At 37.9% G+C, this 25,714-nt stretch overlaps 4 long non-coding RNA genes across 4 annotated transcripts; all 4 read right to left on the reverse strand.

Moving 5' to 3' along the window:
* On the reverse strand, nucleotides 1–2,644 carry LOC132639193 (uncharacterized). Its single transcript, XR_009582093.1, has 3 exons — nucleotides 1,810–2,644; nucleotides 1,233–1,289; nucleotides 1–198 (listed from the first exon to the last, which is right to left on the reverse strand). It is a non-coding gene; the product is annotated as an uncharacterized LOC132639193 (long non-coding RNA).
* Nucleotides 2,645–5,540: 2,896 nt separating this feature from the next.
* LOC132639232 (uncharacterized) lies at nucleotides 5,541–7,470 on the reverse strand. The gene is made up of 3 exons (XR_009582097.1): nucleotides 7,350–7,470; nucleotides 6,773–6,829; nucleotides 5,541–5,738 (listed from the first exon to the last, which is right to left on the reverse strand). It is a non-coding gene; the product is annotated as an uncharacterized LOC132639232 (long non-coding RNA).
* Nucleotides 7,471–11,078: 3,608 nt separating this feature from the next.
* LOC132635711 (uncharacterized) lies at nucleotides 11,079–13,731 on the reverse strand. Its single transcript, XR_009580690.1, has 3 exons — nucleotides 12,888–13,731; nucleotides 12,311–12,367; nucleotides 11,079–11,276 (listed from the first exon to the last, which is right to left on the reverse strand). It is a non-coding gene; the product is annotated as an uncharacterized LOC132635711 (long non-coding RNA).
* Nucleotides 13,732–16,619: 2,888 nt separating this feature from the next.
* Nucleotides 16,620–19,271, reverse strand: LOC132639277 (uncharacterized). Its single transcript, XR_009582099.1, has 3 exons — nucleotides 18,428–19,271; nucleotides 17,851–17,907; nucleotides 16,620–16,817 (listed from the first exon to the last, which is right to left on the reverse strand). It is a non-coding gene; the product is annotated as an uncharacterized LOC132639277 (long non-coding RNA).
* Between the last annotated feature and the right edge of the window lie 6,443 nt (nucleotides 19,272–25,714).

The following is a 25,714-nucleotide window of genomic DNA, read 5'->3' on the forward strand; positions in this document are numbered from 1 at the left end:
TATGTCTACAGGCCTCTACAAACCAGGACAGAATTATATGGCAGGACAGGGCCCCGCCGTACCCCAAATAATCAAATATACAGAAACATGTATCACAAAAGATATGTACCAAAAATATGAGCTCCGGAGCAAAAGGAGTACTCCAAACAGCAGAATAAGTACCCTACACTGGCGGGTTACCTGAACGAACGTCTGTACCTGCGGGCATGAAACGCAACCCCCGAAGAAAGGGGGTCAGTACGGAATATGTACTGAGTATGTAAAACAGGAAGCATAATAAACAGAATCATAACCGGAACAGGAAGTACAGAAACTGAATGTAATAACCAGAATATCAAAAATGCTTACTCACAAAACATAGATAATGCATGTCAAACATATGCCATATCCGGCCCCGTTTTAGGACTCGGTGAACAGAACGTGGTCGCCACCCCGTCACTGGCGCCACAACACAGCATACTCCAGAGTAGGGAATAGCTCCGTAACATATCATATCATATCAGAATGTGCACATGTCATAACATATCAGATGGACATATCATATCATATCATATCATCACATATCAGAATATATGTACATGGCACAGCATACTCCACAACCCATGTACATGTGTACCTGCCCCCTCACATCGAGGCACGGCGAACAATGCAGTGGAATACGCGTGATAACATATCCTGGCCCGGGCTCAGTGAAGGAAGCATTGAGGTATCCACGAGTAGAGTAGTGAGAAACTATATGCATATAAATAAATAAATTCCAAGACTCGATGGACAAATATATTTACCGACATATGAAGGCTCAGAAACAAGTTCCGGGTCAATCCGATTTAGTATACGAAAGTTATGAGCTTTTGAAGTACAGAACCTTCTAAAAGCGATTCAGAAGCCATTTTCTTTTGGAAATTCAAGTAATAATCATATTAGGAAACTTTCAAATATCGTTATGGATCAAATCAAATAGAGGCTTTAGAACCATATGTACGTATCAAAATATATATCAAGGACCTTAGGCATATCAATTATCTTTCGAACAACATTCGGAAACATACCAACTAGGATTCTTCTAACATCATAAATACATATCAAACCATATGGAATAACTTAGGGAAGTCAAAGACATTGGCCATCCTAGTGGCTCTAAGAATAGAATTTTCTTTAGGACTATACATATACGTCACTTATCCGTTCCGTAAAGGTCATGCCAAAAAAAAAAAAGGTTAGGCTTTACATACCTCACGTCGTTCAAGAGCTCGGTCCATCCAAGAACTTCCACAATTAATACGATAAACCTATAATCGTAAGAATACGCACGTGACTTAAGAAGGCTTTCGTATATCATATATATTAATTGATGACTTAATTCTAAAATGAAATGGGCAGCATCTCCTCTATATCATTAGCATCTCCCAATTTGGTATATCAGCCTAACAACAAATAAATCCCAAAAACACAACATGCATGTCCATAACAACTTCACGATATTCTATAACGAGCGACAAGCTCGAATTACAATCCATATACTCAATGGCACCTTTTCGTATGTTTTCTTCTTAACCTTAAAAATATTCTCAATATGATAAGGACATCATTTACCACAAATCTCGGCTTTATATCATATATTTACAACAAGAAAAAAAAACAGCCCACAACAATTCTAACAACTCAACAACTTCTCTAAATCCATTTCAACCCGCGATTTCGTATAACATCAATTTTGCATTTTCTTACTTCCAATTTGTCCAATCCAATTTTAATAACTCCATTACAACACTATTAACACGATTACACCATAAAACAAGAAAATCGTACCTTATATGCCAAGAACTACTCTTCCTCAGTCCTACTTCACTTTGAAGAAATCTCCAATTTATCACACGGAGGAAAATGACATGGATATAGCCTTTATGTCTTCTTTTGAGCTTACCTCAATCGTGGCACTTCATGTCTTTCTTTTGTTAAAGGAACGCAATCTGTCTCCTTAATAAGACGAGAACAAAATATTGTTGTTTCCTCAAGAGTAAATCATAAGCTGCTCAATACAAAATAATGTTATACAAAACGTGTGCTTCAAATGACTTCTTAGTCATATAAGATAATGATTCCAGTTGATGTATATCTTGTGTTCTACACGTGGTGTCCTTTGACACACACACACAAAATTCTCGCCAATACATGCTGCCACATCACCTCATATGTATGAGGATCACCCACTTACTGCACCTCTCCATCATTTACGTGGAAATAATATTTATCCGATTTCCAATATAATTTTCGTATTTCTTTCATCTAGCAATATAGATACGACTTGGATAAATCAAATACATCTTGAAAAGAGAATTTCTTACCTTATATGCCAAGAAATATTTTCCCTCTATCTCACTTTACTTTGACAAAAGCCCGAATTAAGCAACGCGACCAAAAATAAAATAGTGACATCGAAGTAGTGAGCAAAACCCAAATATTATTCTTGAGAGAAAAGAAAAAAAATATTTTTTTCTTCCATAAAATACCAAGTCACGTTGATACTCTATCAATTCAAAACTGCGTTGTTTTCCATATAAATGGAAATCACGTTGTTGCTTCTTTGCATAATGAAACAACAAAACAAAAAAAATTGCTAAAGAGACCGGTCAAAATAATGGTGCTGTACGGCACACATATTTTTGTTGTGCATATATATTGCTGCAAAGTTCCTTTTTCTTTCCTTAAAATAAGGAGCCATCATGGTGTACTAGTCCCCTTTTCCATTTTACACGTGTAATTCCCTAGGTGTACATATAATTACTCATCACTAAAGTTTACACCTCATCCTTGTATGAATGTTATGTAAGTGTCACTTGCAGCCAATATGAATATGGTCCACGTGACATACTAGTCATCCAACAATTCCCAATAATTTATCTACATCCACTACACTTCCCCCTTGTTATTTAATTACACCCATAATTAATTTCTTAATCTCAATTCACTTAAATAATGACCATTTTTAATACACTCAATTTGTTCATTGTCAAGACCATGTAATATAACACTAGTTCATAATCTCATTTGCCACATATAAAATATTATTTTCAATCATCGTCGTCACACTTTTTCGTCTTAAATCATTTCGGGACTTCATTCCTTGTATACACCGAGTTCTTGATTTTCAAGCTTGAATATGGCCAAATCCTACGGTCTCCGTAAAATTGCCCATGTTGGACGGTTCAATTTCCTGGTCCAAAAATACGGGATCTAACATCCTTCCCCCCTTTAGAACATTCGTCCTCGAATGTTAAATTTGTCTTGCATAAGTATACTGTTTATGGTGATCTTATAACGAATCAATTGTAACTCGAACTTATCTATCATGCTGTGCCTTTCTTTACTTAGCCTAATGCCATTCTCCACCTGTCATTTGTTCGGCAACTCAAAGGGCTAACTCTAGCAATACTTTAATCTTTGATGCTCGTACGATTTAATAGAAAGTCATAGATGATGAGTCGTGCTTTTGTTGCCCTCTTCCGAACTCTCCATCCCTTTACTTGAGTACGAAGCATTCTCCAATAATTTAAACTCTTGGAAGTAAAACCATGAAAAATCCAATTCTGCAAATTTGGTGTTGCAGTGGTTGATTCCCAGCATCTTTAATATTAATGCTTGACCCACTTTATTGGACAAAATATCTTAAAATCTTCCATTATATTTCGTGACCCCATAGGGGAATATATATATATACCAGATTCTCGTCACAACTAAAAGGCATCAGTTTGCCTTGTTTTCTTCTCCAAAATGAGCACAAGTGAACTTCGAAAGTAATCCATAAGCTATTAAAGAAAGTATCATTTCATCCTCACCTTTAGATAGCAAAGATAAGTTCCCATTTCATACTTATCTAACATCTTAAACCTCCAAAGCTACTGTAATGGGGGATATAAACATATTCTCTCTGAATCCCAAGATCAAACGAGCAGTCAAGGCTCCATTAAGGATAGAAGTCAAGTGGGAAATGTTGTGTCATTTCCTAAGACTAAAACGTGTACAACAACAAGCTAGGTGTCGATTTCCTCTTTAAAAAAAATCGTGACTAGCCCCAAAATATATATCTATATGAGGTGTATCTGGTCCATTCATTTTATTCTACTGGTTGCCCCTTCACTTTGAGAATTTGTGGATTATTTGTGGGAAAAATTTGACCATATTGGTCCCATCAACAATGAAATGGTAAGATCATATATGTAGAGATTTAAATGGGCCCACATAATTGACACTTTCATGGTAACAAGCATTCTCTTCCAAACGTGTCCACTAAATAAATTAACACCTAACAATAATTATATATTGATATAAACATCATGATGCCATGTGGATTTACACTCATCCACTTTGTCTCCCATAATAATTTGGCAATTAATTACTCATCCCCATTTAACCCGTTACACGCATAATTAATCTCATGATCTTAATTTACTTAAATAATGAATCACTTCTAACACACTTCGTGTACTCATTATCATAATCATGTGTCGTAACATTAGTCCATAACCACTTAATGCACACACCAATATTATCTCCAATCATCATCGCCATACTTTTCTGTCTTAAATTATGGGACCTCATTGTCACATATCGATAACTTACAGGGCATTTGTCGAAATAATATTTATCTCACAGTTTTAATTAATTTCTAGGAAAATTTTGGCAGAGTTTCCTCTGTATTTCTTACTATCTCAAAACCTGCACGCAGGAAATACCAACAATGCCTCACAGGGCCAACATATATACGCATATATCGTATCATATCATAGCCACACAGGGCTCCCAATTTCAAGTAAAGTATAAAGGTGTCAGAGCTTACCTTTAACGATCCGTCCTGTTGTACCTTCCTATCTACCTTATCTTTCATTCTTCAACCTTATATTTCAATCATATCTCAATATTCTTACCTTATCCAACATGCCCCTTTCGCACCGTTGCTTACCTGTGTAGAGTGTAGCTTCCAATATCATCAGCCACTTTCTTCTGTCGATACCGTTCTTCAGCTGAAATCAAGAGTTAGTAAAAGGAATTTCATTTCCTATGGCTGGGCTCTATCGCACGATCTGAGTTATGAAAGAAAGGTAACATCCTAAATGTCCTGTAGCTTCCTGTTTATAGATGTGGTGCACAACACACCGATAAACAAGACTCTACTAGACACGACCTGTAGACATTCCGAGGACAAACTGCTCTGATACCACTTTTGTCACGACCCAACCCCGTAGGTCACGACTAACGCCCTATTTGGACACCCTAACAGAATCTCGTATCAGATCGACATACCAAAGATTTATTCAAACTTAACATACGTTATTTTAATCAGATACTGAGAACAAATATCATCTTAAGCAGTTGCCCGTACAGAAACATCAAATCAAATCTGGTAGGCTGGCGGAATACACATCGCCCAGATATACATACATATACAAACATATGGGCCGGCTTGGCCATAATAGCAAACGGGACCGCTTAAGGCACAAATCACAAACATATTCGAACAAACATGACCCATGACCCACATATATGTCTACAGGCCTCTACAAACCAGGACAGAATTATATGGCAGGACAGGGCCCCGCCGTACCCCAAATAATCAAATATACAGAAACATGTATCACAAAAGATATGTACCAAAAATATGAGCTCCGGAGCAAAAGGAGTACTCCAAACAGCAGAATAAGTACCCTACACTGGCGGGTTACCTGAACGAACGTCTGTACCTGCGGGCATGAAACGCAACCCCCGAAGAAAGGGGGTCAGTACGGAATATGTACTGAGTATGTAAAACAGGAAGCATAATAAACAGAATCATAACCGGAACAGGAAGTACAGAAACTGAATGTAATAACCAGAATATCAAAAATGCTTACTCACAAAACATAGATAATGCATGTCAAACATATGCCATATCCGGCCCCGTTTTAGGACTCGGTGAACAGAACGTGGTCGCCACCCCGTCACTGGCGCCACAACACAGCATACTCCAGAGTAGGGAATAGCTCCGTAACATATCATATCATATCAGAATGTGCACATGTCATAACATATCAGATGGACATATCATATCATATCATATCATCACATATCAGAATATATGTACATGGCACAGCATACTCCACAACCCATGTACATGTGTACCTGCCCCCTCACATCGAGGCACGGCGAACAATGCAGTGGAATACGCGTGATAACATATCCTGGCCCGGGCTCAGTGAAGGAAGCATTGAGGTATCCACGAGTAGAGTAGTGAGAAACTATATGCATATAAATAAATAAATTCCAAGACTCGATGGACAAATATATTTACCGACATATGAAGGCTCAGAAACAAGTTTCGGGTCAATCCGATTTAGTATACGAAAGTTATGAGCTTTTGAAGTACAGAACCTTCTAAAAGCGATTCAGAAGCCATTTTCTTTTGGAAATTCAAGTAATAATCATATTAGGAAACTTTCAAATATCGTTATGGATCAAATCAAATAGAGGCTTTAGAACCATATGTACGTATCAAAATATATATCAAGGACCTTAGGCATATCAATTATCTTTCGAACAACATTCGGAAACATACCAACTAGGATTCTTCTAACATCATAAATACATATCAAACCATATGGAATAACTTAGGGAAGTCAAAGACATTGGCCATCCTAGTGGCTCTAAGAATAGAATTTTCTTTAGAGTCATACATATACGTCACTTATCCGTTCCGTAAAGGTCATGCCAAAAAAAAAAAAGGTTAGGCTTTACATACCTCACGTCGTTCAAGAGCTCGGTCCATCCAAGAACTTCCACAATTAATACGATAAACCTATAATCGTAAGAATACGCACGTGACTTAAGAAGGCTTTCGTATATCATATATATTAATTGATGACTTAATTCTAAAATGAAATGGGCAGCATCTCCTCTATATCATTAGCATCTCCCAATTTGGTATATCAGCCTAACAACAAATAAATCTCAAAAACACAACATGCATGTCCATAACAACTTCACGATATTCTATAACGAGCGACAAGCTCGAATTACAATCCATATACTCAATGGCACCTTTTCGTATGTTTTCTTCTTAACCTTAAAAATATTCTCAATATGATAAGGACACCATTTACCACAAATCTCGGCTTTATATCATATATTTACAACAAGAAAAAAAAACAGCCCACAACAATTCTAACAACTCAACAACTTCTCTAAATCCATTTCAACCCGCGATTTCGTATAACATCAATTTTGCATTTTCTTACTTCCAATTTGTCCAATCCAATTTTAATAACTCCATTACAACACTATTAACACGATTACACCATAAAACAAGAAAATCGTACCTTATATGCCAAGAACTACTCTTCCTCAGTCCTACTTCACTTTGAAGAAATCTCCAATTTATCACACGGAGGAAAATGACATGGATATAGCCTTTATGTCTTCTTTGAGCTTACCTCAATCGTAGCACTTCATGTCTTTCTTTTGTTAAAGGAACGCAATCTGTCTCCTTAATAAGACGAGAACAAAATATTGTTGTTTCCTCAAGAGTAAATCATAAGCTGCTCAATACAAAATAATGTTATACAAAACGTGTGCTTCAAATGACTTCTTAGTCATATAAGATAATGATTCCAGTTGATGTATATCTTGTGTTCTACACGTGGTGTCCTTTGACACACACACACAAAATTCTCGCCAATACATGCTGCCACATCACCTCATATGTATGAGGATCACCCACTTACTGCACCTCTCCATCATTTACGTGGAAATAATATTTATCCGATTTCCAATATAATTTTCGTATTTCTTTCATCTAGCAATATAGATACGACTTGGATAAATCAAATACATCTTCAAAAGAGAATTTCTTACCTTATATGCCAAGAAATATTTTCCCTCTATCTCACTTTACTTTGACAAAAGCCCGAATTAAGCAACGCGACCAAAAATAAAATAGTGACATCGAAGTAGTGAGCAAAACCCAAATATTATTCTTGAGAGAAAAGAAAAAAAATATTTTTTTCTTCCATAAAATACCAAGTCACGTTGATACTATCAATTCAAAACTGCGTTGTTTTCCATATAAATGGAAATCACGTTGTTGCTTCTTTGCATAATGAAACAACAAAACAAAAAAAATTGCTAAAGAGACCGGTCAAAATAATGGTGCTGTACGGCACACATTTTTTTGTTGTGCATATATATTGCTGCAAAGTTCCTTTTTCTTTCCTTAAAATAAGGAGCCATCATGGTGTACTAGTCCCCTTTTCCATTTTACACGTGTAATTCCCTAGGTGTACATATAATTACTCATCACTAAAGTTTACACCTCATCCTTGTATGAATGTTATGTAAGTGTCACTTGCAGCCAATATGAATATGGTCCACGTGACATACTAGTCATCCAACAATTCCCAATAATTTATCTACATCCACTACACTTCCCCCTTGTTATTTAATTACACCCATAATTAATTTCTTAATCTCAATTCACTTAAATAATGACCATTTTTAATACACTCAATTTGTTCATTGTCAAGACCATGTAATATAACACTAGTTCATAATCTCATTTGCCACATATAAAATATTATTTTCAATCATCGTCGTCACACTTTTTCGTCTTAAATCATTTCGGGACTTCATTCCTTGTATACACCGAGTTCTTTATTTTCAAGCTTGAATATGGCCAAATCCTACGGTCTCCGTAAAATTGCCCATGTTGGACGGTTCAATTTCCTGGTCCAAAAATACGGGATCTAACATCCTTCCCCCCTTTAGAACATTCATCCTCGAATGTTAAATTTGTCTTGCATAAGTATACTGTTTATGGTGATCTTATAACGAATCAATTGTAACTCGAACTTATCTATCATGCTGTGCCTTTCTTTACTTAGCCTAATGCCATTCTCCACCTGTCATTTGTTCGGCAACTCAAAGGGCTAACTCTAGCAATACTTTAATCTTTGATGCTCGTACGATTTAATAGAAAGTCATAGATGATGAGTCGTGCTTTTGTTGCCCTCTTCCGAACTCTCCATCACTTTACTTGAGTACGAAGCATTCTCCAATAATTTAAACTCTTGGAAGTAAAACCATGAAAAATCCAATTCTGCAAATTTGGTGTTGCAGTGGTTGATTCCCAGCATCTTTAATATTAATGCTTGACCCACTTTATTGGACAAAATATCTTAAACTCTTCCATTATATTTCGTGACCCCATAGGGGAATATATATATATACCAGATTCTCGTCACAACTAAAAGGCATCAGTTTGCCTTGTTTTCTTCTCCAAAATGAGCACAAGTGAACTTCGAAAGTAATCCATAAGCTATTAAAGAAAGTATCATTTCATCCTCACCTTTAGATAGCAAAGATAAGTTCCCATTTCATACTTATCTAACATCTTAAACCTCCAAAGCTACTGTAATGGGGGATATAAACATATTCTCTCTGAATCCCAAGATCAAACGAGCAGTCAAGGCTCCATTAAGGATAGAAGTCAAGTGGGAAATGTTGTGTCATTTCCTAAGACTAAAACGTGTACAACAACAAGCTAGGTGTCGATTTCCTCTTTAAAAAAAAATCGTGACTAGCCCCAAAATATATATCTATATGAGGTGTATCTGGTCCATTCATTTTATTCTACTGGTTGCCCCTTCACTTTGAGAATTTGTGGATTATTTGTGGGAAAAATTTGACCATATTGGTCCCATCAACAATGAAATGGTAAGATCATATATGTAGAGATTTAAATGGGCCCACATAATTGACACTTTCATGGTAACAAGCATTCTCTTCCAAACGTGTCCACTAAATAAATTAACACCTAACAATAATTATATATTGATATAAACATCATGATGCCATGTGGATTTACACTCATCCACTTTGTCTCCCATAATAATTTGGCAATTAATTACTCATCCCCATTTAACCCGTTACACGCATAATTAATCTCATGATCTTAATTTACTTAAATAATGAATCACTTCTAACACACTTCGTGTACTCATTATCATAATCATGTGTCGTAACATTAGTCCATAACCACTTAATGCACACACCAATATTATCTCCAATCATCATCGCCATACTTTTCTGTCTTAAATTATGGGACCTCATTGTCACATATCGATAACTTACAGGGCATTTGTCGAAATAATATTTATCTCACAGTTTTAATTAATTTCTAGGAAAATTTTGGCAGAGTTTCCTCTGTATTTCTTACTATCTCAAAACCTGCACGCAGGAAATACCAACAATGCCTCACAGGGCCAACATATATACGCATATATCGTATCATATCATAGCCACACAGGGCTCCCAATTTCAAGTAAAGTATAAAGGTGTCAGAGCTTACCTTTAACGATCCGTCCTGTTGTACCTTCCTATCTACCTTATCTTTCATTCTTCAACCTTATATTTCAATCATATCTCAATATTCTTACCTTATCCAACATGCCCCTTTCGCACCGTTGCTTACCTGTGTAGAGTGTAGCTTCCAATATCATCAGCCACTTTCTTCTGTCGATACCGTTCTTCAGCTGAAATCAAGAGTTAGTAAAAGGAATTTCATTTCCTATGGCTGGGCTCTATCGCACGATCTGAGTTATGAAAGAAAGGTAACATCCTAAATGTCCTGTAGCTTCCTGTTTATAGATGTGGTGCACAACACACCGATAAACAAGACTCTACTAGACACGACCTGTAGACATTCCGAGGACAAACTGCTCTGATACCACTTTTGTCACGACCCAACCCCGTAGGTCGCGACTAACGCCCTATTTGGACACCCTAACAGAATCTCGTATCAGATCGACATACCAAAGATTTATTCAAACTTAACATACGTTATTTTAATCAGATACTGAGAACAAATATCATCTTAAGCAGTTGCCCGTACAGAAACATCAAATCAAATCTGGTAGGCTGGCGGAATACACATCGCCCAGATATACATACATATACAAACATATGGGCCGGCTTGGCCATAATAGCAAACGGGACCGCTTAAGGCACAAATCACAAACATATTCGAACAAACATGACCCATGACCCACATATATGTCTACAGGCCTCTACAAACCAGGACAGAATTATATGGCAGGACAGGGCCCCGCCGTACCCCAAATAATCAAATATACAGAAACATGTATCACAAAAGATATGTACCAAAAATATGAGCTCCGGAGCAAAAGGAGTACTCCAAACAGCAGAATAAGTACCCTACACTGGCGGGTTACCTGAACGAACGTCTGTACCTGCGGGCATGAAACGCAACCCCCGAAGAAAGGGGGTCAGTACGGAATATGTACTGAGTATGTAAAACAGGAAGCATAATAAACAGAATCATAACCGGAACAGGAAGTACAGAAACTGAATGTAATAACCAGAATATCAAAAATGCTTACTCACAAAACATAGATAATGCATGTCAAACATATGCCATATCCGGCCCCGTTTTAGGACTCGGTGAACAGAACGTGGTCGCCACCCCGTCACTGGCGCCACAACACAGCATACTCCAGAGTAGGGAATAGCTCCGTAACATATCATATCATATCAGAATGTGCACATGTCATAACATATCAGATGGACATATCATATCATATCATATCATCACATATCAGAATATATGTACATGGCACAGCATACTCCACAACCCATGTACATGTGTACCTGCCCCCTCACATCGAGGCACGGCGAACAATGCAGTGGAATACGCGTGATAACATATCCTGGCCCGGGCTCAGTGAAGGAAGCATTGAGGTATCCACGAGTAGAGTAGTGAGAAACTATATGCATATAAATAAATAAATTCCAAGACTCGATGGACAAATATATTTACCGACATATGAAGGCTCAGAAACAAGTTTCGGGTCAATCCGATTTAGTATACGAAAGTTATGAGCTTTTGAAGTACAGAACCTTCTAAAAGCGATTCAGAAGCCATTTTCTTTTGGAAATTCAAGTAATAATCATATTAGGAAACTTTCAAATATCGTTATGGATCAAATCAAATAGAGGCTTTAGAACCATATGTACGTATCAAAATATATATCAAGGACCTTAGGCATATCAATTATCTTTCGAACAACATTCGGAAACATACCAACTAGGATTCTTCTAACATCATAAATACATATCAAACCATATGGAATAACTTAGGGAAGTCAAAGACATTGGCCATCCTAGTGGCTCTAAGAATAGAATTTTCTTTAGAGTCATACATATACGTCACTTATCCGTTCCGTAAAGGTCATGCCAAAAAAAAAAAAGGTTAGGCTTTACATACCTCACGTCGTTCAAGAGCTCGGTCCATCCAAGAACTTCCACAATTAATACGATAAACCTATAATCGTAAGAATACGCACGTGACTTAAGAAGGCTTTCGTATATCATATATATTAATTGATGACTTAATTCTAAAATGAAATGGGCAGCATCTCCTCTATATCATTAGCATCTCCCAATTTGGTATATCAGCCTAACAACAAATAAATCCCAAAAACACAACATGCATGTCCATAACAACTTCACGATATTCTATAACGAGCGACAAGCTCGAATTACAATCCATATACTCAATGGCACCTTTTCGTATGTTTTCTTCTTAACCTTAAAAATATTCTCAATATGATAAGGACATCATTTACCACAAATCTCGGCTTTATATCATATATTTACAACAAGAAAAAAAAACAGCCCACAACAATTCTAACAACTCAACAACTTCTCTAAATCCATTTCAACCCGCGATTTCGTATAACATCAATTTTGCATTTTCTTACTTCCAATTTGTCCAATCCAATTTTAATAACTCCATTACAACACTATTAACACGATTACACCATAAAACAAGAAAATCGTACCTTATATGCCAAGAACTACTCTTCCTCAGTCCTACTTCACTTTGAAGAAATCTCCAATTTATCACACGGAGGAAAATGACATGGATATAGCCTTTATGTCTTCTTTTGAGCTTACCTCAATCGTAGCACTTCATGTCTTTCTTTTGTTAAAGGAACGCAATCTGTCTCCTTAATAAGACGAGAACAAAATATTGTTGTTTCCTCAAGAGTAAATCATAAGCTGCTCAATACAAAATAATGTTATACAAAACGTGTGCTTCAAATGACTTCTTAGTCATATAAGATAATGATTCCAGTTGATGTATATCTTGTGTTCTACACGTGGTGTCCTTTGACACACACACACAAAATTCTCGCCAATACATGCTGCCACATCACCTCATATGTATGAGGATCACCCACTTACTGCACCTCTCCATCATTTACGTGGAAATAATATTTATCCGATTTCCAATATAATTTTCGTATTTCTTTCATCTAGCAATATAGATACGACTTGGATAAATCAAATACATCTTGAAAAGAGAATTTCTTACCTTATATGCCAAGAAATATTTTCCCTCTATCTCACTTTACTTTGACAAAAGCCCGAATTAAGCAACGCGACCAAAAATAAAATAGTGACATCGAAGTAGTGAGCAAAACCCAAATATTATTCTTGAGAGAAAAGAAAAAAAATATTTTTTTCTTCCATAAAATACCAAGTCACGTTGATACTCTATCAATTCAAAACTGCGTTGTTTTCCATATAAATGGAAATCACGTTGTTGCTTCTTTGCATAATGAAACAACAAAACAAAAAAAATTGCTAAAGAGACCGGTCAAAATAATGGTGCTGTACGGCACACATTTTTTTGTTGTGCATATATATTGCTGCAAAGTTCCTTTTTCTTTCCTTAAAATAAGGAGCCATCATGGTGTACTAGTCCCCTTTTCCATTTTACACGTGTAATTCCCTAGGTGTACATATAATTACTCATCACTAAAGTTTACACCTCATCCTTGTATGAATGTTATGTAAGTGTCACTTGCAGCCAATATGAATATGGTCCACGTGACATACTAGTCATCCAACAATTCCCAATAATTTATCTACATCCACTACACTTCCCCCTTGTTATTTAATTACACCCATAATTAATTTCTTAATCTCAATTCACTTAAATAATGACCATTTTTAATACACTCAATTTGTTCATTGTCAAGACCATGTAATATAACACTAGTTCATAATCTCATTTGCCACATATAAAATATTATTTTCAATCATCGTCGTCACACTTTTTCGTCTTAAATCATTTCGGGACTTCATTCCTTGTATACACCGAGTTCTTTATTTTCAAGCTTGAATATGGCCAAATCCTACGGTCTCCGTAAAATTGCCCATGTTGGACGGTTCAATTTCCTGGTCCAAAAATACGGGATCTAACATCCTTCCCCCCTTTAGAACATTCGTCCTCGAATGTTAAATTTGTCTTGCATAAGTATACTGTTTATGGTGATCTTATAACGAATCAATTGTAACTCGAACTTATCTATCATGCTGTGCCTTTCTTTACTTAGCCTAATGCCATTCTCCACCTGTCATTTGTTCGGCAACTCAAAGGGCTAACTCTAGCAATACTTTAATCTTTGATGCTCGTACGATTTAATAGAAAGTCATAGATGATGAGTCGTGCTTTTGTTGCCCTCTTCCGAACTCTCCATCACTTTACTTGAGTACGAAGCATTCTCCAATAATTTAAACTCTTGGAAGTAAAACCATGAAAAATCCAATTCTGCAAATTTGGTGTTGCAGTGGTTGATTCCCAGCATCTTTAATATTAATGCTTGACCCACTTTATTGGACAAAATATCTTAAACTCTTCCATTATATTTCGTGACCCCATAGGGGAATATATATATATACCAGATTCTCGTCACAACTAAAAGGCATCAGTTTGCCTTGTTTTCTTCTCCAAAATGAGCACAAGTGAACTTCGAAAGTAATCCATAAGCTATTAAAGAAAGTATCATTTCATCCTCACCTTTAGATAGCAAAGATAAGTTCCCATTTCATACTTATCTAACATCTTAAACCTCCAAAGCTACTGTAATGGGGGATATAAACATATTCTCTCTGAATCCCAAGATCAAACGAGCAGTCAAGGCTCCATTAAGGATAGAAGTCAAGTGGGAAATGTTGTGTCATTTCCTAAGACTAAAACGTGTACAACAACAAGCTAGGTGTCGATTTCCTCTTTAAAAAAAAATCGTGACTAGCCCCAAAATATATATCTATATGAGGTGTATCTGGTCCATTCATTTTATTCTACTGGTTGCCCCTTCACTTTGAGAATTTGTGGATTATTTGTGGGAAAAATTTGACCATATTGGTCCCATCAACAATGAAATGGTAAGATCATATATGTAGAGATTTAAATGGGCCCACATAATTGACACTTTCATGGTAACAAGCATTCTCTTCCAAACGTGTCCACTAAATAAATTAACACCTAACAATAATTATATATTGATATAAACATCATGATGCCATGTGGATTTACACTCATCCACTTTGTCTCCCATAATAATTTGGCAATTAATTACTCATCCCCATTTAACCCGTTACACGCATAATTAATCTCATGATCTTAATTTACTTAAATAATGAATCACTTCTAACACACTTCGTGTACTCATTATCATAATCATGTGTCGTAACATTAGTCCATAACCACTTAATGCACACACCAATATTATCTCCAATCATCATCGCCATACTTTTCTGTCTTAAATTATGGGACCTCATTGTCACATATCGATAACTTACAGGGCATTTGTCGAAATAATATTTATCTCACAGTTTTAATTAATTTCTAGGAAAATTTTGGCAGAGTTTCCTCTGTATTTCTTACTATCTCAAAACCTGCACGCAGGAAATACCAACAATGCCTCACAGGGCCAACATATATACGCATATATCGTATCATATCATAGCCACACAGGGCTCCCAATTTCAAGTAAAGTATAAAGGTTTCAGAGCTTACCTTTAACGATCCGTCCTGTTGTACCTTCCTATCTACCTTATCTTTCATTCTTCAACCTTATATTTCAATCATATCTCAATATTCTTACCTTATCCAACATGCCCCTTTCGCACCGTTGCTTACCTGTGTAGAGTGTAGCTTCCAATATCATCAGCCACTTTCTTCTGTCGATACCGTTCTTCAGCTGAAATCAAGAGTTAGTAAAAGGAATTTCATTTCCTATGGCTGGGCTCTATCGCACGATCTGAGTTATGAAAGAAAGGTAACATCCTAAATGTCCTGTAGCTTCCTGTTTATAGATGTGGTGCACAACACACCGATAAACAAGACTCTACTAGACACGACCTGTAGACATTCCGAGGACAAACTGCTCTGATACCACTTTTGTCACGACCCAACCCCGTAGGTCGCGACTAACGCCCTATTTGGACACCCTAACAGAATCTCGTATCAGATCGACATACCAAAGATTTATTCAAACTTAACATACGTTATTTTAATCAGATACTGAGAACAAATATCATCTTAAGCAGTTGCCCGTACAGAAACATCAAATCAAATCTGGTAGGCTGGCGGAATACACATCGCCCAGATATACATACATATACAAACATATGGGCCGGCTTGGCCATAATAGCAAACGGGACCGCTTAAGGCACAAATCACAAACATATTCGAACAAACATGACCCATGACCCACATATATGTCTACAGGCCTCTACAAACCAGGACAGAATTATATGGCAGGACAGGGCCCCGCCGTACCCCAAATAATCAAATATACAGAAACATGTATCACAAAAGATATGTACCAAAAATATGAGCTCCGGAGCAAAAGGAGTACTCCAAACAGCAGAATAAGTACCCTACACTGGCGGGTTACCTGAACGAACGTCTGTACCTGCGGGCATGAAACGCAACCCCCGAAGAAAGGGGGTCAGTACGGAATATGTACTGAGTATGTAAAACAGGAAGCATAATAAACAGAATCATAACCGGAACAGGAAGTACAGAAACTGAATGTAATAACCAGAATATCAAAAATGCTTACTCACAAAACATAGATAATGCATGTCAAACATATGCCATATCCGGCCCCGTTTTAGGACTCGGTGAACAGAACGTGGTCGCCACCCCGTCACTGGCGCCACAACACAGCATACTCCAGAGTAGGGAATAGCTCCGTAACATATCATATCATATCAGAATGTGCACATGTCATAACATATCAGATGGACATATCATATCATATCATATCATCACATATCAGAATATATGTACATGGCACAGCATACTCCACAACCCATGTACATGTGTACCTGCCCCCTCACATCGAGGCACGGCGAACAATGCAGTGGAATACGCGTGATAACATATCCTGGCCCGGGCTCAGTGAAGGAAGCATTGAGGTATCCACGAGTAGAGTAGTGAGAAACTATATGCATATAAATAAATAAATTCCAAGACTCGATGGACAAATATATTTACCGACATATGAAGGCTCAGAAACAAGTTTCGAGTCAATCCGATTTAGTATACGAAAGTTATGAGCTTTTGAAGTACAGAACCTTCTAAAAGCGATTCAGAAGCCATTTTCTTTTGGAAATTCAAGTAATAATCATATTAGGAAACTTTCAAATATCGTTATGGATCAAATCAAATAGAGGCTTTAGAACCATATGTACGTATCAAAATATATATCAAGGACCTTAGGCATATCAATTATCTTTCGAACAACATTCGGAAACATACCAACTAGGATTCTTCTAACATCATAAATACATATCAAACCATATGGAATAACTTAGGGAAGTCAAAGACATTGGCCATCCTAGTGGCTCTAAGAATAGAATTTTCTTTAGAGTCATACATATACGTCACTTATCCGTTCCGTAAAGGTCATGCCAAAAAAAAAAAGGTTAGGCTTTACATACCTCACGTCGTTCAAGAGCTCGGTCCATCCAAGAACTTCCACAATTAATACGATAAACCTATAATCGTAAGAATACGCACGTGACTTAAGAAGGCTTTCGTATATCATATATATTAATTGATGACTTAATTCTAAAATGAAATGGGCAGCATCTCCTCTATATCATTAGCATCTCCCAATTTGGTATATCAGCCTAACAACAAATAAATCCCAAAAACACAACATGCATGTCCATAACAACTTCACGATATTCTATAACGAGCGACAAGCTCGAATTACAATCCATATACTCAATGGCACCTTTTCGTATGTTTTCTTCTTAACCTTAAAAATATTCTCAATATGATAAGGACATCATTTACCACAAATCTCGGCTTTATATCATATATTTACAACAAGAAAAAAAAACAGCCCACAACAATTCTAACAACTCAACAACTTCTCTAAATCCATTTCAACCCGCGATTTCGTATAACATCAATTTTGCATTTTCTTACTTCCAATTTGTCCAATCCAATTTTAATAAATCCATTACAACACTATTAACACGATTACACCATAAAACAAGAAAATCGTACCTTATATGCCAAGAACTACTCTTCCTCAGTCCTACTTCACTTTGAAGAAATCTCCAATTTATCACACGGAGGAAAATGACATGGATATAGCCTTTATGTCTTCTTTTGAGCTTACCTCAATCGTAGCACTTCATGTCTTTCTTTTGTTAAAGGAACGCAATCTGTCTCCTTAATAAGACGAGAACAAAATATTGTTGTTTCCTCAAGAGTAAATCATAAGCTGCTCAATACAAAATAATGTTATACAAAACGTGTGCTTCAAATGACTTCTTAGTCATATAAGATAATGATTCCAGTTGATGTATATCTTGTGTTCTACACGTGGTGTCCTTTGACACACACACACAAAATTCTCGCCAATACATGCTGCCACATCACCTCATATGTATGAGGATCACCCACTTACTGCACCTCTCCATCATTTACGTGGAAATAATATTTATCCGATTTCCAATATAATTTTCGTATTTCTTTCATCTAGCAATATAGATACGACTTGGATAAATCAAATACATCTTGAAAAGAGAATTTCTTACCTTATATGCCAAGAAATATTTTCCCTCTATCTCACTTTACTTTGACAAAAGCCCGAATTAAGCAACGCGACCAAAAATAAAATAGTGACATCGAAGTAGTGAGCAAAACCCAAATATTATTCTTGAGAGAAAAGAAAAAAAATATTTTTTTCTTCCATAAAATACCAAGTCACGTTGATACTCTATCAATTCAAAACTGCGTTGTTTTCCATATAAATGGAAATCACGTTGTTGCTTCTTTGCATAATGAAACAACAAAACAAAAAAAATTGCTAAAGAGACCGGTCAAAATAATGGTGCTGTACGGCACACATTTTTTTGTTGTGCATATATATTGCTGCAAAGTTCCTTTTTCTTTCCTTAAAATAAGGAGCCATCATGGTGTACTAGTCCCCTTTTCCATTTTACACGTGTAATTCCCTAGGTGTACATATAATTACTCATCACTAAAGTTTACACCTCATCCTTGTATGAATGTTATGTAAGTGTCACTTGCAGCCAATATGAATATGGTCCACGTGACATACTAGTCATCCAACAATTCCCAATAATTTATCTACATCCACTACACTTCCCCCTTGTTATTTAATTACACCCATAATTAATTTCTTAATCTCAATTCACTTAAATAATGACCATTTTTAATACACTCAATTTGTTCATTGTCAAGACCATGTAATATAACACTAGTTCATAATCTCATTTGCCACATATAAAATATTATTTTCAATCATCGTCGTCACACTTTTTCGTCTTAAATCATTTCGGGACTTCATTCCTTGTATACACCGAGTTCTTGATTTTCAAGCTTGAATATGGCCAAATCCTACGGTCTCCGTAAAATTGCCCATGTTGGACGGTTCAATTTCCTGGTCCAAAAATACGGGATCTAACATAGAGGATTTAAGAGTTTGACCAAGGAACCATGCCTTATGAAAGAAGGGTTAGCCTCACATACCTTTTCGTCGAACTAGTTTACACTTGCATGTTTCCTTCCAATCCTAGCGTTTATACCTTCATTTAATATAATAACAAGGGTCATTAGTCATTCACATTATCAACATTATCTAGATTTTTCAATTTGCCTCTAATTCACCCATATTCATGGTCATAACATCCAACTTTGTCCATTCGTCTAAAGTGTCTAGTTCATGATTTTAGTACCATTTATAATGCATTCATATCACAACACAACAACATCCATGATTCAATTCCAACTATTCCACAAAATGTCACTATTCACCATTCATGACCTAGTTGACCACATTTTCTACAATCCATGTATTTTAATTCTCCAATACCTTAAACATCATGTAAAAATCATGAATCTTACCTTAGAAGTTGTAGGAACAAGCTTTGGTTGATAATACCCCACTTTGAGCCAAACCCTAGTTTTTCTCCATTTGGATTTCTTGACTTGGGTGATCCTTGATGATTCCCTTATCCTTCATTCACTTTTCTTAGTGTTATTGATGGCTTATAATCCTTGAAAACTCATATAATAAATGTAGAGAGATGTTTTAGAGAGAAGTGGTGTAATGTTGTAATGAAATAAAACAAGTGTTGGTCCCTTTATTTAATGACTTGTGAAATCTGTGCTGGGATGAACAGTGGTCGTCCATGGAGGTTTACGGCCCGTATTCCACTATACGGCTCGTCCTCCATGGGCGTATTTAACCATTTCCAGAACCAGAAGCTGGGCTGCCTTCATGGTGGTTTACGACCATGGTTTACTGGCCGTAAATCACTTTACGCTCCGTCCACCTGGTCGTATTTTACCATTTCTTGACTGGGCAGAAAGTTGAAACCTTGCATGGCAGTTTACGACTGCCAGTTTACGGACCGTATTGCAATTTACGGTCCGTATTTTGCAATTTACGACCACTGGGCAGTTGCAATTCTACAACTTCCCATATTTCTTAGACTTCTCATTTTAATCACCCCCGTCCATGCACATGCATTGCTCACCTTGTATCTCATCTTAACTTAGCCAACTTCCTCGTCTCACATCGGATACTTTCGAAATCTCGTCTAAGGTCATCAAACGCCGTTTCTTGCCCATAGACATCATGCACTCATATTCATCACTAGTTCATCCACTTGCGTACCAACGGAAAATTTTCCGAGGTGTAACACCTCTGATCCTCAAAAATGGGCGAAGTATGGGAAAACCGAGGTGGGTCCTTATTCTGGGTTTCGCCCTCCTCCACATCTATAGACGGCTCTCGTTCAAGCCCTTCTTCCATCACCATCTTGCCTTTCTGGGCTGCCGTAGCTTTTTCTTTCATCAGCTTTGCTGAAATTATAACACACAGTTAGGGAGGGGATAATCTTATAATGCAGCTCTATCGCACGATCTCTTAAGATGAAAGATGGTCATTTTTCCTAAATGCCCTGTAGCCTCTTGTTTATTAGCGTGGCGCACAACACACCATAAACAAGACTCTACTAGACACAGCTCGTAGACACTTCCTAGGACTGAATTGTTCTGATACCACTTTTGTCACGACCCGCCTAGAGTCGTGACGGGTACCCGGGGCTAACCACCGAGCACCACTCGTTCTGCTACTCATCATGCTCAATAAGCCTTATTTTATCAATTTCATATTCAAATCATAAGATAATCATCTTTCATTTGAAACATAAATACTTTCATAGACATAAGCCTTTCGGCTATCAAAATAATATACATATATACGGTAGTAATCTCGTGAGACCATATAACCCACACTGCGTATCTACGAGCCTCTACTAGAGTACTAGACATATGGACGGGACAAGACCCCGTCGTGCCCATAATACATATATATATATATATACACCAAAGAATGAACCAAGTAGCACCTCCGGAACAATGGAGTGCTCTCAAGTCAGCTATTGGCTCCTACGAGTCTGGATCAAGATCACCTCCCTGTCTCCTGTGGGCATGAACACAGCGTCCAAAGAAAAAACGGATGTCAGTACGAACATTATACTGAGTATGAGAGGCATAAATAATGAAGATGCGTCAACGAGATAAAGAAAGCATCAGTAAGGAGAAACTGTATATGACTGTCACTTATAAAAGAGATAACACATGTTGTCTTACTCATAATCATCATCATATCATATATGCATAAATGTATAAGCTGCCCGTCCATACCGGATCGGTGTGATAATCATTAACCTGCGTCCAGGCCTCCCGCGTCCGGGATACCATCTCATGCCGCCCACTAGTGGTGCTGCCCGTGCCATATAGACACGGTGTAATCATCTATAAGTCGCTCGCCTTAGTGGTGCTGCCCAGCCATATAGGCGCGGTGTAATATCATCAACATGTACTCAACATAATGCATGTATAATAACTCGAAGATAGCTATACTTTATCGAGGTGACATAAGGTCGTGAACCTCTGATTCCATTATGGACATTTATAAGCATTCTGCCTCACCTTGAAGGAACTAGTATATGAGGTGAGTGTATACAATAATCAGCATCATATCATGACCGCTAGAAGCTTTATACTTAATTCATCATCATCTTTATTGGACTCATATTATATCCCTTATCTCATGTGGCTATTCATGAACATAGACTCTATTCCGGGATGTAGAGGATTCATGGAAAAGAAGGAAAAATCATACCATCGGATTCATGCCATAGAAATAAAGGACTAGCCTCACATACCTTTTTCGCTTAACTACTCTATCGCTTGCTTGTTCTCCTTCGATGTTCACGTTTCCACCTTCAAGAGAAGTCGCATTAACATTAGTTAATCGATTACTCAAACGCGCTTACTATTTCTAGGGATATACGGTACGATCGACGGAGCGTTGATCTGATCGTCGAAGTCGTTAAATTTCCAGTGAGCAACCTTTCGTTTCCTTTCATTCTACGGTGAGAAGGACGGTCCGTTGAACTGATCGACGGAGCGTCGATCTGCTCCGTCGAATGGTCTTTGTGCTCAATGAGATCTACGGCACAATCGTCGAAGCGTCAACCCATCCGACAGTACAAAGAACGACCGTCGAACCCCCCTTTCGCAGAACTGCAGTGGAGTTTCATTTGACGAACTTTTCTCCCTTGCCTCTAACTTCTTTGGAATCTTAATTAGAATCATTAAGTATCCTTTCTTACTTGTAGGGACATCGTATACACCTTAACTTACGTTAGTCTATTCACCGCTCAGCAACCCGAAATTCCGAGGTGTAACAACAGTCGTCGGTCTGATGTCCATGAGTACCATGATACACACATATCAGATTCGGATCTCATTGTAAAGGGTCGGTTCGCAACGATCTTGGCCATCTCGCATCTTTGATGTGACCGATTGCCGCTGCAATGGCTTCCGAGTCAATGATGAAGTTGTATTTGGACAACATCAGACTTTCACCAGTGTCGGACACCCCCGTGGTGCTGTTTCTGAACTGCAAACCCCTGTTCCCCGAGCCGCGATCGCTTCTCCTGTCACTTCTTATTGTATTAATATCGGGACCACTTCTTCCCTTATCCGACCTGAAGGTGGACCTCTCGGGCTTAGGGTATGGATGGTAACTATCCCTTGACGGTTGAAATTTTTCTTCTATTACCCTCTTCGGTCTGTCTGAATGTTTTATCCAATTAATCGGACCTGGTGGGAGCCCGAGCTGATCGTCCTCCACCCGTATCTTGGAATCATACCTGTTATGGATATCTACCCAAGTAATAGCTCCGAACTCCAATAGGTTTTCTTTCAGCTTGAGGGAAGCATTGGAACTTCGGTGGTTAAGTCCCTTCATGAAAGTCTGAGCTGCCCACTCATCGGGAACCGGGGGCAGCAACATCCTTTCCTTCTGGAATCTTGTCATGAACTCTTTGAGTTGTTCGTCATCTTTTTGGAAGATCTTGAATATGTCGGCCTTTCTCACCTGTACCTTCCGCGGCGTGAGCCTTTACGAAGGCATCTGCGAGCAGCTGGAAGGATGGAATAGAGTGTTTGGGCAGCGTGCAATACCATTGCATGGCTCCCTTAGTCAATGTCTCACTGAACGTTTTTAGCATTACCGACTCAATTTCATCATCTTCCAGATCATTGCCCATTATGGCACAAATGTAGGCGGTTATATGTTCTTGTGGATCCGTTGTCCCATCATATTTCGGGATATCTGGCATCTTAAACCTTTTTGGGATCAATTTCGGAGCCGCACTCGGTGGGAAAGGCCTTCGAACAATATATTTGGTTTCTGGTCCGGTCAGAATCGATGGTGCCCCCGGAATCTGATCCACTCGGGAATTATAGTCTTCCACCTTCTTTTCATTGGAATCGATCCGTTTAGACAGCACCTCCAACATATTTATCGCCTCGAATGATTCATTAGGCACTGATCGTTCTCGATCGCTACTTATCTCAATTTCCCTACGAGCTGGTACGGGTATTCGATTCAGTTCCGCTACCCTGACCTCGTTGTTATTTCTTTGGAGTTGGGATATATCCAGGCGGTGCTGCATCATGGTTACCTGTTGTTCCTGCAGTAGATCATAAATCACATGTAAGTTAATCTCCTCTCCCGCCTCTTCGCTTGCCCTACGAGCAGTTCCCCTATCGGCGGGTGTATCTCCGCTGTCGTTAACGGCTACATTTGAGTTGGCAACACTCGCATCAGCGAGAGGGTCGTCAACCAGATCACCCTGTGGCATGATGTTCAATGGTATCCCATTGTTGGGGTTCTCGTCGTGGTTGTTGTTATTCACGTTGTTTGCGTTCGAAATGTCGAAGTTAACCTAAAATCAAGAAAAAAGGCAAAAGAGCAAGTGAAAGCCGAGTTGCAAACAAATCACCGCTATTATCCTTAGCTCCACGGTGGGGGCTAAGCTGTTTACCCCTTAAAAAGGTAACAATTGAATTTGTATGTGGTTTAAAGGATATGCGACTTGATTCGTTTATAGAACAAAAGAATAACAATAACGAAATAAAGATTGCAAATAGAAAGGTAAGAGATAGCCTAAGTGTTGATTGCAACGAGTAGCCTGGATTGAGGCCTGAACTCTTCAAACCAATCTGTGGGAATTTTATCACTTTGATGCTTTACAGAAATTTGTGAACAAGTTTTTGGTATAATCGTGTAGAAGACAAAAAAAAAAAGATGCCTATGAGGGTTTAACCCCCCCCCCCCCCCCTCTCTATTTATAGTACAAGTATTTGTATTTGACAAGGTAATTAAATCAATCATGGATAGTGATCCTCGAAATCTCAGGCATGACGCGCCGGGTAGAGTGAAATCCGCAACGGACCGGATTTCTCGCACTATCACCAACTAGAAATGCATTCTTCGGGAATTGTTGGGTCTGGGTGTCTGAGTCCGAAACGTTCCTATACGATTAGACAAGCTCAATTATCCACTGCCCTTCATTCTTAGGTCGGGTCATTGGTCATTGGGTCGGGATCGCAGACCCCGGTTTTTACCGTATACAACTCCAACTATTAACGGAGGCCAAAGTTACAATATTTTCACAACGTCAAAGGACACATTTATACCTTCGAGTTCGTGAAATATTAATATTTGAATCTTTTGGGGTGACCAAGAGAAAGATTTAAACATTTTCTAAAAACATAATTCTTCCCTTTTATTTTGTTGTTTTGGGGGGGCGGGGGGGGGGGGGGGGGGGGTTGTTCTCATTTTCTTTGCTTAAAGCACCGCAATCTTTAATGCGGAACAATTGAAGGTGAAAATAATGTCGGAAGATATTTGCTCTTCTAATTGGTGTTTACTTCCATAGGAGCAGAAACTTCATA

The sequence above is a fragment of the Lycium barbarum genome, chromosome 1, assembly GCF_019175385.1.
Source record: "Lycium barbarum isolate Lr01 chromosome 1, ASM1917538v2, whole genome shotgun sequence".
Taxonomy (NCBI): Eukaryota; Viridiplantae; Streptophyta; class Magnoliopsida; order Solanales; family Solanaceae; genus Lycium; species Lycium barbarum.